Source organism: Miscanthus floridulus, chromosome 19 (assembly GCF_019320115.1).
Source record: "Miscanthus floridulus cultivar M001 chromosome 19, ASM1932011v1, whole genome shotgun sequence".
NCBI classification, from domain to species: domain Eukaryota; kingdom Viridiplantae; phylum Streptophyta; class Magnoliopsida; order Poales; family Poaceae; genus Miscanthus; species Miscanthus floridulus.
In genome coordinates, this window is record NC_089598.1 from 37,576,145 (window position 1) to 37,592,925 (window position 16,781).

General features: G+C 43.2%; 2 pseudogenes; both read right to left on the reverse strand.

The window, feature by feature from the left end:
- Positions 1 to 952: 952 nt before the first annotated feature.
- LOC136525883 (uncharacterized) lies at positions 953 to 5,829 on the reverse strand (annotated as a pseudogene).
- A 1,634-nt stretch (positions 5,830 to 7,463) lies between these two features.
- On the reverse strand, positions 7,464 to 14,231 carry LOC136525884 (uncharacterized; annotated as a pseudogene).
- Positions 14,232 to 16,781: the final 2,550 nt, after the last annotated feature.

Consider the following 16,781-nt stretch of genomic DNA (forward strand, 5'->3'; position numbering starts at 1 on the left):
TGTAAACCCCTTTTGTACCTTTATTTCTCTTATTTCATTATATTCGTTTGTGTACATATTCATATGTAACGCGTGCAGTGGCATTTCCATATATAAACGAACATTCACTTGTGAGTTGTGATGAGGGCAGCAAAGGACTTTTCTCATGCTCTAAGTAGTAGCATTCGTGCAACACACAACTTTTTTTTTAGGTCGACTCTTGCTACATATATAGTATATATTATTTGATTCTTTGATCAGTCAAGACGACGGACTGTAGGTTTTGTTAGCTTGTCTATTTAACAGGTTGAGCTGGCTCACGAGCCTCCAAGCCCATGTGAGAATCAATATGGCCGGGTAAGCATAGAGACCATGAACTTTAACGCTAATATTCTACTCCTTTCGTTCCAAATTATAAGTCGTTTTAACTTTTTTAGTTCATCCATTTTACTATGTATCTAGACATATTATTTATCTAGATGCATAGCAAAATGAATATACCAAAAAGTCAAAGCGACTTATAATTGGGAACGGAGAGAATACTAGCAATGTATATATAATAAACAGCTTATTTCCCTCACAGAGTAAAAGTGAAATTGATGGTAGGATGAAAATAATAACTGTAATTTTTTTCTAATTGTTGGGAACTATTTTGAGATTTTACAGGTTTAGGATCAAAATGAAAATGAAAATAATTACTAATGAAATGGAAACATACTATAAAACTAATAAAACAAAAATGAAAGCAAAAATAATCTTTTAGGTGTTTCAGATCGTTCACCAAGCATGATTACCGTTTTGGGTCGGTATACCATGGTAGAACTAGAAACTAGGGGCGGAGACGGCTAGGAATCCAACATAGGGGGGCGGCACAAACAACAAGCAAAACAGAACCAAGTTTGATTCACCGATCTTATAGTTATAACCATACATATTAGGGCAATAATGTTATGCAAAATGTGAATAATTAAGATTACATCTGTATTAATTTAAACTTAGTTCTACGAGTATCGACAGGATCATATTCATTAATGATGTCATCATTACTAATCTTTTTAGCCAATGCCTTCTCAATATAAATTACCAAACAATCTCGTGCAAATCCATCTCCCATTGTAGTTCAAAGACGTGTCTTCATAACCTTCATTCCTGGAAACATTCTCTCCACAGTTGCGGTTGATATTGAAAGAGTTAAAACCAATCTTAACAACTTCTCCACAATTGGATTGATATTGAAAGAGTTAAATCCAATCTTAACAACCTGTCGACCATTGGGTACAATGAACTTTTACTGGTCTTAAATAGTCCACGTGTTAGATCAGCAAGTGATGGTAATTCTCTTAGTTCTGGATGTGTCGGGTTCATAAACCCAGGGTCCCCGATGGGTCCGCTTCCCAGCAAGAACTCGGCCCAGCAGACGGCATTACAACAACACGTGACTCCTAGGCCGGAAGAGCGATCCAGTCTCCGACCGGAAGGCCTGGCTATGGAGGGGACAATGCTCGCTTCTGACTCCGACCCGCTTTTCTGACTGGGAATACACCGAACCTCTACTTACGGCTCTTCTCCGACCAGCGTGGTCGGAGCCGACTAGGAACGACCGACCAGGGACGACCGTTCGGTAAGGACCCAAGAGTCAGGCGGAGCAGATAAGGCACGTCGCTCAAGTCAACCAAAATACCGATGACCATACCCTGCACACCTGCAGGACAGTACTGCCATGCCATGCCAGAAGGGTGCTTTGCAACCTTTCACACATGTCAGAACACGAACAATGTTGTGGGAGCCGACATTTGTCCTATAGTATGGTAAGCGCCGACATTTGCCATACCAGAAGAACACGATGGAGCCTGCCACATACATCTGGGCATCAACAGTATTATGGGCGCCGACAAACTGTCTTGTACCCGACGGCATGGGAAACAAGACTAGAAAACACACACACACTCTCTCCCTCTCCTAACTTGTAAGGCCGTCCCCTTTACCTATAAAAGGGGATGCGCTCTCTCCTAAAAAGACGGATATATTCTGACTCTCTTTCTCTGCTAAGCTTTAGACATTCTGAGCTTCACGGCTCTAGAACTATAAAGCTACACAGAGCATACGTTCCAATACTTAGCGCACGTAGGAGCTCCTATCACTCTTGGCCCTTTGGTCCAGAGCCCGACCGGACCTTTAACATCCTCCTTCTTATTCCCACTCGTTTGTAACCCCATAGAAACTTTGAGCACCTGGGCTCAGGAATAAAGTCACCGACCGACTCAAACTGGACATAGGGCATGTTGCCTGAACCAGTATAAACCCTGTGTCATTGAGTGCTAGGCCACATCTGATCACAACGTACGGCAAAACTATAAATATTTACTTGTTGGTCACTTTTCGCACCGACAGGATGGTTGCGCATCAATCTTAAAATGTGGGAGTTATGCATTTGTTTGTTTTGTGATTTTAATCTATACGTTTAGTTTCCCGAACCTCATGAGTCATGACATACGCAATTGCAAAGTCAGTCTTCATGAAATAGAGTATAGATGTTCTGGATGGTTGCATACATCAATTCTAAAATGTGGAAGTTCGCATTCTAATTATCGGGCTCTTTCTTTACTTGAGAAATCAGCTGGATAATATTTTCCACTGGACTTCATGTATTTTCTATGTCGAATTCCTTCGTCCTTGGATCCAAAGAGCCACAAAGGGACAAAAGCTCCATCGCTTGAGAGCTGAATCGATCTTCTAACTCTATCGCTTGCTGATCTATTGCAACACTAGACACATCCACTTTGTAATGGTGAAAGGCTGTGGAGTTATCATTCTTGTTTTGAGATTTAGTCACATGCTGCATATAGGAAGATAGGTTATTAATGGACAAATAAATATATTTTCATACTAAAATAATTCTAGAAAATAACATATTTCTTACTTAGATCTGGGATATTAATCTCATGCTTCTCGCAAAAACAATTTGACCTCTTCAAGAAGAGGTTCCCAGCCATTATTTCGTAACTCACCAAGCAACACTTTTGTGGTAGAAACACAATCCACTGCATTTAGGATATCAATGGGTTTTGTTTTTGTAGTGTTTGGCACAACACATCAGTGATCTTCATAATCTTTTCCATCATAAGCAAGCAGGATGAACACAAAATCAAATGTGACAATGATTTGTAAGGCGCCTGAAAGCATCTAGGCCCCTAATTGGGTTTCGGTGATTAATGACAATATGAGATTACTGTGACTAACGTGCGTTTTGTAAATGCAATTAAGTTAGGTTATGGTAATGACAATTGATTGGGCAATCATGGTTGTCATGCCCCTATGATGGAAATCATTTCGGTTTTCAAAGGATGGACGACAAGGTTAAGGATGGACTAGTTCTAAGTGTCGTTTGGTGTTGAAGAGACACTTAGAGTAGTTTAGGACTTTGTTTTTCCTTTGGCCATACTATTAAGGGGGTATGGACGGGTAGCTTGACCTAAGTGAGTCTAGTGGGTTAGGTGTGGTGCACACTTGTCAAATCTAGCACTAGGTAGCTCCTAAGTAGCCCTTAGATCAATTGGAGCAAACTTCATTCACATATGATTTCGAGTTGGAAGTGAATGGAGGGTCAAATGTTGACCGAACGCTGGTTCCGGTGTGACCAAACGCTGGTGCAGTGTCCAGTTAGTTCATTTGATCAAGGTGAAGTCATCTAGGCACGACCGGACGCTGAGTAAAATGTGACTGGACGCTGGGGGTCAGAGTCCGATCAACTCCAGTAAGGTTCCAGAGAGGGAGAATCCTGATCAGTCAACACTAATCAGCAAAACATCGCCGCATTCCTCATTCTCTCTTTACTTTAAGAATTTACTTTGAGCAATTCAATACTTGTCTTTACATTCATAGAATTGCTATGCTAGAGTAGGATTGAAACTTAGGTTACAAAACTTTTGTGCGGTAGTATATTAGAAACACTTTCTAGGCACAAGCGGTGAAGTGGGCTAAGTGTAGGGTTTAATTATTACAAAGAATTTTAGAATTAGCCCAATTCACCCCCCCCCTCCTGGGCATCTTGATCCTTTCGGCGCCACTAGCATCACCCCTAGAATACTTCAAAACTAAACAATCATTAGCAATGCTGCGTAGGACTAAAACTGTAGCACCAAACATCTTCTTTAAGCTTTGAATTGACCTATAATGGGAACTCCATCTAGTGTCCCCTGGCCTCTGTAGAGAGGATATCTGATTTGTCCCTCGCCCTATGTCAAGTTCTCCCAACTCAATTTCATGAGCAATATCCTTTGCTTGATTTGCTAGCAACTCATTGTTGCGCTTGGTAGAAGCACTAACAACATTTATGATGAAATTTGCATGTTGAAAAAAATTGGGCACTTCATGTACCTCCCCATATGCTGCTACAAGGGCTAGCAGGAGTTGATGGCCCATGCAATGAATATAATATGTATATAAGGGCACTCATTAAGAATTAGAGCTTTCAAACCATTCCACTCCCCTCGCTCTAGCTCGCTATGCACCACTCCCCCGCTGCTACGCACCGTGCCCCGTCCCCCGTGCGCGGCAAGGTGTTGTTGGGGTGCTGCCGAGGTGCTACTGATGCCGTCGTTCCCCACCAGAAGGTCATGGCCGTTGTCGAAACCGTTGCCGCTGCAATGCGCAACCTCAGCAAGGAGATGTTGCGATGAAAGCGCATGTTGCAAGTGTATGTTTCAAGTGTTTCAGACGTTTCAGATGTATGTTGCAATTATTTCATATGGTTGTTGCAAAAGTAGATCGGGGATGTTGCACATGTTGCATATGTTGTAAGTGTTTCAGAAGAATGTTGGAAGTGTTTCAGAGGTTTGTTCAAAATGTTTCATCTGTTAGTGACGTATGTTGCAAATATTTTGATTTGGATGTTGTATATGTTTTACACATATGTTGCAACAATATGTTTGAAATGTTTCGGTTATTTGAGTCTTATGTTGCAGTAAATGTTTTCATGTTGCAAGTTGCAAATGTTTTATCCAAATGTTTCATATGTTTCATACATATGTTGCAAGTGTATGTTACAAATATTTCATCTGTTGCATACGTATATTGCATTCAAGTGTTTCATGTTGCATATCTTTCATGTTGTTCGGAGAGTCTAGGGGCGGGGAGTGATGGTGGCACGGCACGGGCACTAGGGAATGAGGCGCGGCGAGCTAGGGGCGGCAGATGGGACACGCGGCGCGCTGGTGTTCGGGGCCGGCGGTCGGGGCGCGATTGGGGCGGGGTGCGATTGCGGGGTGGGGCGAATGGCCTTGAATTGAGGCGGATAGGGTGGGCTGCGACTGGGCAAGGTGCGTGTGCGGGGCAGGAAAAATCAGCGGACGGGTAGGTGGGCGCTGCGACTGGGCAAGGTGCACGTGTGGGGCTGGAAAAATCAGCGGACGGGCAGGCTGCACGGGCGTCTGGACGCTCGTGTCCATCTCGACGTCCTGGCGCTAGCACCTCCGCTTTGTCAAAGATGATATAAGAAAAAAGATATTCTATTACATATCGCATAAATTATGCTATATAGAGGTAAAATAAAGAAACTGGAAGCAAGATATGCATCAGGACTTGAGACACATGCCAATTTGACTTACGCTCATGCAGCAGTGATCCTGACGGAATACTAAGTATACACTAAACTTACGATCAATTTGGTGAGCTAGAGTATTATGTGAAGTAGTAACTGCTTGACTGTGGGCAGCTCAAACTTCTAGGAAATCGAGAACTGCTGAATGCAACATCCACGTAGGTGCTGCGCGGAGAATTCTGTACACATCGGCAGTCAAATTCTTCGTATTGCAGTGTCGCACACGTAACGAGCTTGCATGCCGCCCGCATTCAAGAAAACCGCTGCCGATCTGCGGCCTATATATACGAGCCAGCTGAGGAAGCTCTTGGATCATCACTTCGTTGCTAACGCACACGGAGGAGCAAGCTATTATTAGCTAGAGATCGAGCCGGCTTAGACGTCGTAGCCTCATCGACCATTAGTGGTTTGATCGACGACGATGAGGTCCAAGTTTGTTGCGGCGGTGATCTTGACGGCGGTCGTCGTCATGGCCTTAGTGGCCACGTCCTGCTCCGCGCGGCCGCGGCCGCTGGCGACGGGCGCCGACGCCAGCTTGGGAGCGGGAGATGCCCATGCCGCCGTCGTCTCAGGCAACCAAATCCTCCAGTTTCTCAGGCGGCTTTATCTGCAGCAGCTGGGAGCGGCGCCGTCGTGTCAGACCAACAGCTCCAACGGTGGATGCCCACCACCGTCGTCAGGCTAGCTAGAGTACATATAAACACCAAACAGCATATGCAGTTGACGTCACGTACGTGTCCATATTATCAGATTATACATGTTTTTTAATTAAATTTGCTTATACATATATACATGTGCGTACGGTTGGTAATTCTTTCATGAAGCCATAGCCAGGTTGTAAAACCCTTTTGTACCTTTATTTCTCTTATATTTCATTATATTTTTTTGTGTATATATTCATATGTAACGCGTGCAGTAGCATTTCCGTATATATATAAACGAACATTCACTTGTGAAGGGGACAGCAATGCAAATGACTTTTCTCATGCTCTAAGTAGTAGCATTCGTGCAACACAACTTTTTAGGTTGACTCTTCCTACACACATACTAAATCCGTTCCAAATAAGAGTTCATTTGACTTTTTTGACCTCAAGTTTGACCACTCGTCTTATTCAAAAATTTATGCAAAATATCACATCTTTTGTTGCGGCTTGCTTTATTAATAAAAGTTCTTCAAGAATGACTTAAATTTGACTACGTTGACACAAATTTTTTGAATAAGATAAGTGGTCAAACTTATGTCAAAAAATCAAACGAACTATAATTTAAAATGGATGGAGCAGTATTCTTCGATCAGTCAAGACGACCGACTGTAGATTTTTGTTAGCTTGTCTACCAAACAGGTTGAGCTAACTCACGAGCCTCCAAGCCCATGCTATGTGACAACTGACAATTCTGGCCGGGTAAGCATAGAGACCATGAACTTTAACGCTAATATTCTACTAACAATTTATATATAATAAACAGCTTTTTCCCTCACGAGTAAAAATGAAAGTGATGGTTGGATGAAAAAAATAACTCTGATTTCTGATTGTTGGGAACTATTTTGAGATTTTACAGCTTTATTAGGGTCGAAATGAAAACGACAATAATTACTAATGAAATGGAAACATATTATAAAACCAATAAAACGAAAATGAAAGTGAAAATACTTTTAGGTGTTTCAGATCGTTCACCATGCATGATTACCTTACAATTTTGGGTCGGTATACCATGGTAGAACTAGAAACCAGGGCGGAGCCGGCCAGGAATCCGACATAGGGGGGTGGCACAAATAACAAGCAAAACAAAACCACTTAAGTTTGATTCACCAATCTTATAGTTATAATAACTATACATATCAGGGCAATAATGTTATGCAAAATGCGAATAATTAAGATTACACCTATATTAATTTAAACTTAGCTCTGCGACTATCGGCAAGATCATATTCATTAATGATATCATCATTACTAATCTTTTTAGCCAATGCCTTCTCAATATAAATTACCAAACAGTCTCGTGCAAATCCATCTCTCATTGTAGTTTGAAGACGCGTCTTCATAACCTTCATAACTAAAAAGATTCTCTTGACAGTTGCGGTTGATATTGAAAGAGTTAAAACAAATGTGAACAACCTGTCCACCATTGGGTACAATGAACTTTTACCGGTCTTAAATAGTGCACTTGTTAGATCAGCAAGTGATGGTAATTCTCTTAGTTCTGGATGGTTGCACATCAATCTTAAAATGTGGGAGTTGGCATTCTAATTGGGCTCTTTCTTGACTTAAGAAATCAGCTGGATAATATTTTTTCCAGTAGACTGCATGTATTTTCTATGTCGAATTCGTCCGTCCTTGGATCCAAAGGGCCACAAAGGGACAAAAGTTCCGTCACTTGCGAACTGAATCGATCTTCTAACTCTATCACTTGCTGATCTATTGCAACATTAAACACATCCACTTGTAATGGCGAAAGGCTGTGGTGTTATCATTCTTGTTTCGAGATTTAGTCACATCAACATACTTGAATATTGGAAGACAGATTATTATTGGACAAATAAGTATATTTTTCATACTAAAATAATTTGGGAAAATTACATACTTCGTACTTAGATCTGGGATATCAATCTCTTGCTTCTCGCAAAACAATTTGACCTCTTCAAGAAGAGGTTCCCAACCATTATTTCATAACTCACCAAGCAACACTTTTGTGGTAGAAACACATTCCACCACATTTAGGATATCGGTGGGTTTCTTTTGTAATGCTTGGCACAACACATCAGGGACCTTCATAATCTTTCCCATCATAAGCAGGATGAACACAAAATCAAATGTGACAATGATTCGTAAGGCGCCAATGCTGCGTAGGACTGAAACGTTGGCACCAAACATCTTCTTTAAGCTCCAAATTGACCTATAATGGAAACTCTATTGGGGGAGCTAATATTCATTTGGGCCAACTCCCCCTAGAAGAGGCCCAATAGGGGTTAGTGTAGGTCAATTTCACCCCCACCGAGGGGTCGCTTCTAAATCGCCGTTATCCATATGCCAAGAGCATGAGGGCAAGGGGGCTCTCTCTACCCCCCCTCTCCTAAACCTGTTCGGAAACCATTTTCCCAACAAACTCCATCTAGTGTCCCCTAGCCTCTGTAGCGAGGACATCTGATTCGCCCCTCGCCCTATGTTAAGTTCTCCCAATTCAATTTCATTAGCAATTTCCTCTGCTTGATTTGCTAGCAACTCATCGTTGTGCTTGGTAGAAGCACTAACAACATTTATGATGAAATTTGCATGCTGAAAAGAATTGTGCACCTAGCAACTCATCCTTGTGCTTGGTAGAAGCACTAACAACACTTACGATGAAATTTGCATGTTGAAAAAAATTGTGCACCTAGCAACTCATCGTTGTGCTTGGTAGAAGCACTAATAACATTTATGATAAATTTTGCATGCTGAAAAAAATTGTGCACTTCATGTACCTCCCTAGATGCTGCTACAAGGGCTAACCGGAGTTGATGAGCCATGCAATGAATATAATATGCATAAGGGCACTCATGGAGAATTAGAGCTTTCAAACCATTCCACTCCCCTCGCATGTTACTAGCCCCATCATAACCTCTGAGAGGACCGCACAAATTGATTCTTTAAGTGTCAAAGCAGTTGTGTCAAGAACATGGACCAGATCAAGAAAACGCTCTTGTATAAGACCTTCCTTGCAGACAAACCGAAGAACTATTGCCATTTGTTCTTTTTTAGATTCATCTCGAGCTTCATCAACCATTATGCAAAACTTGCTATTGCCAATTTATTCTCTAATTAATTTCTGTACTTTTCGAGCAAGTATGCTTAGAATTTCCTTTTGGACATCTGATGAAGTGTACTTAGCATTTCTAGGAGCCTTTTCTAACACAACATCTTTAACCTCCTTGTTATATGAAGCCAAAAGCTTGACCACTTCAAGAAAATTAACCCTGTTTAAAGAATCTAGAGATTCATCATGGCCTCTAAAGGGGCATCCTTGGAATGCCAACCACCTGAATACAGAAATAGAGGAAGTCATATTAGATAGTACAACATGTATATCTTTGACTGCAAAAATGAAAGAAAGAAATCCTTCTCATATATCATTACCTAATGCAATCAATTGAGTCCCAAGCCTTACGCTTGCTGCTGCAACAAGTATCTCATTTTGTTTAATCATCAAAGTGTCAGTTTGAGCCATTGTGTTTTTAGGATTGTTAAAACACCGAACAGAATAATTGTGAGCTGAACTAGCATCTCCCACGTGCTTTAGAAATGAACACTCCTTTCTATTATTAACTTTCTTCCGGTTCTGAAACCCCTTGACAATAAATGAATCTGATCCAGATTTTCCAATTGGCTTCTTTGAAAATAAAAAACATGGTAGACGATAAGCACAATCAGTGTGAGGTGAATATTCTAGCCAAGTAAATTGCTTGAACCAATTGCTTTGAAATTGGCGACGATGAGATAATTCACAGATTGGTTGATTAAGCACACGTATGAACTATTTATCATCCGTCTCTTCTTATTAGTTAAGCACGCGTAGGAGAATATTCAGTTGAAGCAATGAATGGATTAAGAATCTCCCATCCGGATCACACTAGCAAGAGCCAAGAAATACAAGAACATCAGGAGAAAGGCAGGTACCGGTAAGAAAAAAATTTCGGTCCCCGGCGATAAATACGAAATTTCGGAAATTTCAGAAATATCGGTTCAAATTTAAATACATTTAAATTGAGTTTTAAACAAATTTGGCATCATTTCACTAGAAAAACTCTATAATCCCTCATCCATCATAAATTTATATAACATCGATGAAATAACATAGTATATCACAGAAGTAGAGCCGCGGTAATACAGTGCGTTGACGGTGGACGAGCTGCATATACCAGTGCCGTCCAATGTGTGAGTGAGAAAATTAAATAAATTTGAAGAAATTTAGGGCTTTGATTAGACTAGATGATATGGAGGGTCATTTTAATGTGGTTTGGTGTAATTTTAGAGTGAAAGATGAATTTAACCGAAAAATTTTGACCGATACAAAAAAATTTCGGACCTCAGCGAAAAAGGCAATATTTCGGAAATTTCGGCGATATTTTTGCCGAAATTGTAAACCCTGGGAAGGAGTCGATTAAACAAATACGCGGCTGCTCAAGCAACGTCTCGCCTCGCCCAACGCCCAAATTAAGCTCTAGGGAAGTGATGGCACTGTGCTAGAACACTCAATCAGTGCCATTGTATCACTACCAGGTGTGCTTGACTGACAGTGACTAGTAATCACTGTCGGGTGGTAAGGCAAAGATCCGAAAAATTGGCGGCAAGCTAAAGACCTGGCAGTGACGGAGCCTGCCATTGCCGGTTGAGACCACCACCTAGTGGTGATGTATCACTACTGGTTTATTGTACGAGCCAAAAGTGATACATACCATATCACTGTTGGGTTATGCTATCACTTGGAAATGAGATAGCCCTGGTGGGTTAAGCCACAACCTGGCGCTGAAATATTTCATATCACTACAGGTTTTCGTACTAAACTGTTAGTATTAGCTAGTTGTCTTCGGTCGTTGGATCCACCTAACTATCGCAACATTGATTCTCCACCGTTGATCCCACCTACCACCATTGGTTCTGGTTATAAAAACGACGTCCTAACACCTCCAAAGCCAAAGATTATCTACATATATGGACTGTTTTGTGGGAGAGAATTCTACACATACACATTTCATTATGTGTAGTCACGATAATGCACACGAGAGGTACTAGAAGAATGTTTGTGAAGATGAAGATGATGCCAAAGGTTGGGTGTTGTTAGCAATATATTGCTTCTCAGGCCTCCGGTAGGTTGTTAGCGCTGCGCTAAGTTAGCAGGTCGGAGTTGCTTATCACAGCGCTGCGCTGAGTTAGCAGGGTGGAGTTGCTTATCACGACACTAACAGTTGTTGGTCTACTTTGAGTTAGCATCAGCCACCTTGCACATCCCTTGCTCCAAACGCTTTTGCACCTCGGTTGGCTCTCTCCACCCTCCTTTGGCTTGCTCTTGCAAACTACCAGGTTCTAGAAGAACGTTTGTGAGGTGCTTCTATTGTAATGTGTTTGTAGACTTCGATTGTAACAACACCCTAGTTGGTAAAATGTTGTAATATGTTTGTAGCCTTCATACTATTTTTGTAGACTTCAAATGATTCCCTAATGTCTATGTTTAAATCGATTATTTCATGTGCGTATAATCATTGCTGGTCAGTTTACAAATTGCACCCGAGTTTTCCAAAATTTGAAGAATTATTTTGAATCATTATTCTAGCTACTTGAACATTAATTTAAAGCATAGATACATGGTAGACAATCTCAAATAGCACTAAACAAACGAAACCAGCAATGCACTTAAACAGAATAAGGATTTCACGTCCAATTCGAACTAAAAGAGACAAATTTTTCGTAAGTTCTTCCATCGATGGGCTTCTTCTGATTCCCCTCTTCATCCACAGGTGCACCGTCATCAGCCACCTTAGTTGATATTTTCATGTGCTTAACATAGTCTTCCTCCCAGTACCAGCCGGCACATCCACTACCATCCCACTAAAAGTAGAACACCAAATCAAGAAATTTGAATCAAAATTATCAAAAAAATGGCTTAAAATCATAAAAAAAAAACACGACCAAAAGACCTCACATTATGATCTAGACACTTGTAGAAGATGCGACCACAGTTCGGACCTTCCTTCCTCCCTCTCCGGCCTCCCCACGGTGAGGCTGTTGTTGGCGGTTCTTAACTCGCATATTTTGACCACCAAATTAATCTGAAATGACAACATTTCATGCTATGGCATAGCAAAATAGTATTTTATTTAACAAGTTCCACGACTTTTGGTGCTCGGAGTTATTTTGGTGGATGTACTCAAAATTCGTGTTAAAAGGATATTAAATAGTACACGTACAACTTGGTGGATATTGGACACCAAAGAAATTCGAAATTTATTTCACAGCCAAACAGTCTCAAACAAAGTTTTGGAGGACACCATTGTGAAGAGCTCGTCAAGACGATCGAAACGGACATATTATTCGCTATATTTGAAGCTCGAAATAAAAAGATATCAATTTCACTAATTAAGTCAACGTTATGACTTATGAGCACTCAAAACAAGGAATTGTATCCAGCCATGGGTCCAGCTACTGTACACGACGTGTATTTCAACTAGCGCAGAAAATGTAGCTGGGCCCCGCCGCTCCCACGCAGCCCGCAGCCAGCACAATGGATCGAGCAAGATCAATGCACAAGGAGGAGACAGTTGGGCCCCAGCCTAGCAGCCATGCCGGCTCAAAATGCAGAAGCTGGTGGGGGTCAACGCCCAGGCGGCCCAGCGCCCAAGGCTCAGCAGCCAGGCCAGCTCCTAGGAGGCCAGGACGTCGCGCAAGAGCCCAGCACAGGTAGCGCACAGGAACAAGCAGCGTGGAGGGAACTTTAGTACCACATTGACCACGATTTAGTTTCCACTAGTAACACCTATAAATCAAGAAGTACTCCTTCACTCGTAACAATTGATTCTGTCATGGTAGAGAAGAAAAACGGAGCAACTCTACCACTCTCGAGATATAGAATTAGAATAGCCTTCTTGAGAGTTAGGGAGAGTGCTCGGGTTCTGAAAAAGTCTTCGGAGGTCTGATATATTCTTTTATTGGTCCTTTCGTAAGACTTAAGTATTCAATATATTTATCTTCTATAATTACTTAAATATTTCTCATGGTTATCTATTTCTCGTCTTAGTTGGTTAGCTAAAGCATGGTTAGTATAGTGGTTTACACCTTGACATGGGATCTCTGCTCGATTGAGTGCTCCGGTTGTCATATGTGGCTAGAGGTAGTAATCGATAGTGTAGACGTGGTATCTATACTATAGATTACCTGAGTTTGCGCCCAACCCCACGGATAGTTGTGGTAGTTCCGGAGGTGACAGCTCCAACCAGACCTTTGTAATCCACCGCGTTCGGGTTTGTGTTTTCGTAGAGCTTTTGGCAGCTTGACCCCCATCACCCCGTCCTAGTCTTTTCGATGCTCGGAAAGGTACTGCTGCTCCGAATTGTTATGGTGTGATTGCTTTGCTTTATCCACTACTTAGTTAATCCCTCTAGTTTGAACTAGAATAGAACCATAGTAATAGAGAAGTGCATAGGAATCGCTTTCCAGTTGTCCTCCCAGCTTAGCCTATCTGCTCTTTTTATCTTATCATGGAGTTCTCCTCTGTGTGTCACTTATACAAAACTCATATTTTATCATTTACCCCCATATTAGTCTAATAGCTAGTGGACACATGATGGTCGACTATCAGTTCTTTAACCATTGCTTCTCTAAGGATAAATACGATACCCTGGAATACTCCTGAGTAAAAGCTACAACGGTATCCGTACGCTTGCAGATTTCTCTGTTTGCGTTAACAAATACCAACAGTCATCTCCTCCAGCAGCACGCGCGGCTCTTCGACCGGCCGCCCCTAGTCCGGCAGCCGCCCCAGCCAGGCACTCGATGCGGCCTTCAAGGCCGGCCACCAACCAGGCGCTCACCTGTGGCAGATAGCTCTGCAAGGCGATCGGCCTCCGCAGATCTCCTCTACAGGGCCGGTCGAAGCCACTTCCTCCATTGTCGACACCGGCCATGGCCCCGCCCCCGTCCTCGATGCCAGCCGCGAGCAATGACCTCCTCTACTTCTCGATCAAAAGAAATAGGCCGAAGCCTCTTCCTCCTTACGGCAAAGCTGCGACCTCCTCTGGGCTGGTAAACTCCTAGCTCGGTGCCCCTAGGAAGACACCCACAAGCATGGCGCCCCGAGGCCCATGTCTGCCGGCGGCGAGCGCGGTTCCGGCAGCGACCGCTCCTCCGTCCCATTGCCGGCCATGGCCCTGTCTTGACTAGGAGGAAGAAGAAGAGGCTGACGAGCGGGGTTGGGTCTGCTTGTCAGTGTGAGAGGAAGAGAGTTGAGGGGGGGGGGGGGGGGGGGGGGGGGGCGTTGCGTGTGGATGACATATGGGGTCTGCTGTTTTTCCAGAAGCCACAACTCTTCAATCAAATGCCTTTCAGCTTGCTCATAGCCAATAAATCCACAACAGCTTTTTCATAGCCTACAACTCACAACAGTATTTTTAAAAACCATAGCTCAACTAAACCGGGTGACTCCATGACACCAGTAGCACATCGACAGCTTTACTGGGCTCCAATCCACTCAAGCTGGGCCTGCGGCTTCGAGAAGGACGCAGGCCACTGACGTATGTTCCCTTTCGTCCTCCACCTGGGTGCTGACAGCATTCCTACCCCATTGCCGGCATTGCATAAGTTTGGAACGCAGCACTACGTCCATATATGCTTTTGAAATGAAAAGGCCGAAGGGTTTGCAACTCCTTTTAGTCCTGTTATTATGCTTTTTCGCCACATTCCTGACGCGCATTCTGCAAGATATTTGATCATGAAGGTAGGATGAACCATTTAAGGCCTTGTTTGAATGTACATGTATCAATCTCAATCCACATGTGTTGAAGTGGATTGGAGTAGAAGTAAACTAAGTTCTATGATAATGCACTCTAACACATGTGGATTAAAGTGAATACATATGTATCAAACAAGGCCTAAAAAGGTGAATGCCCACTCCAACAATAACATGGGCTATCTAATTACTAATCCTTTTGGAAACTGGGTGCAATTAGCACCGAGCAGTACAGCAACATGCATGTGAAGTTAGTGCTCTTTGAAAATTCCTTCCAATTGTTGCGACATCCTCGCAGGTGCAACCTTTACTGCGGGGCATTTCTGTCTCGTCATGACACACGTAACATGCAACATAGGTTCCAGAAACTTACCGCATGAACCATGCCATATATATACCCATGGATGGTCCATGCAACGAACTCTCATATCATCGTGTTTCACAGATCACTACTACGAGAAGATCAGATCAAAGCAAGAAGACACTGTGCTTTGAAATGTCCCTGAAGGAGATCGAGAGGCTTCTATTGCTGGTGACTAATTGCATTGGCAGCTAGCACAAAAACAAAACATGGCGATGGCGAGAGTGATTGCCGCGGTGCCGGTGATACTCCTCATCATCATGGCGCTCTTGGCCACCTCAGGTGCGTCAAGGCCGTTGGGCAGCGATGCGTGGGTTCCGGCCAGGGCGGTCGTCTCCGCCGACAACGGTGTCACGCAGTTCCTCCGGCAAATGTACCTTCAGCAGCTGGGAGCCGGGCCCTCGTGCGGCACCAACAGCTCAAATGGTGGATGCCCACGGCTCCCATGATCGATGAAAGATTCTGGATTTCAGGAAAATATAATGAAGAAGAGCACATTAGACAATCTTGGCGCTTGACGTCGTGCGTGACCATGGCTTTCATTTAGAGAGAGAGAGAGAGAGAGAGAGAGAGAGAGAGAGAGGAGGGTAATGTTAGTTAGATGAGTAGCCGCACTGGTGCTGATGTTCTTTATTAATTTATTATAGCGTGTTCTTTTTTGCTTCACTTTGGGTCGTGTTTTATTTGTTTTGGATTGATTCATTGTGTTCAATATGGGTGTATATCCATTCTTCTTCAGTTCTCCGTAAAAAGATTGAGACATGCAATCTATTATCTTAGTATTGGGAACTGCTCCTGTGCTCTACTCACAAAAGAAGCACTAATTCTTAACGAGTAATTAAATTACCACGTGAAGGACCAAGCAGGCGACTAAACAGTGAATCCGCTCAGGCTTACCCTCATGTTCTGCGTTTCGGTGGCGTCTCGCCTGGCGACTCGCCGGGGCTGCGGGCTCCGGTCGCTGTCCGGCGGTCCTGTCCCTGTCTCTCCGTGCCGGGTGAGAGGATCCCTGCCTCGGCCCAAGGTTGGACCCGTGAGGAGGAGGGGTAGTCTCGTCAGTAATAACGAGAGGGGTCCCAATGGTAGGACACGCGGCACCAGGAAGACGGAGCAGGTGTCACGATCTGGAAGAGAGGGAAATGGCGTCAACGGCTTGGATCTCGGAGCTCTGGTGGATGAGGAAGGTAAAGGTGAGGATCTCTTCGGCCAGCTCTGGTTCATCCCCTCCGCCTCCCCTTCCCCGTGCGGTCGGGCTAGGGTTTGTAAGGGGGAAAACCTAGTCTGGATCCGTAAGAATCTTTGGGTCTCCAGGATTTTTGAGCCAAGTGACTGTCATCCGGTTGGAGTAGGTGACTTCTGGGTGGATCC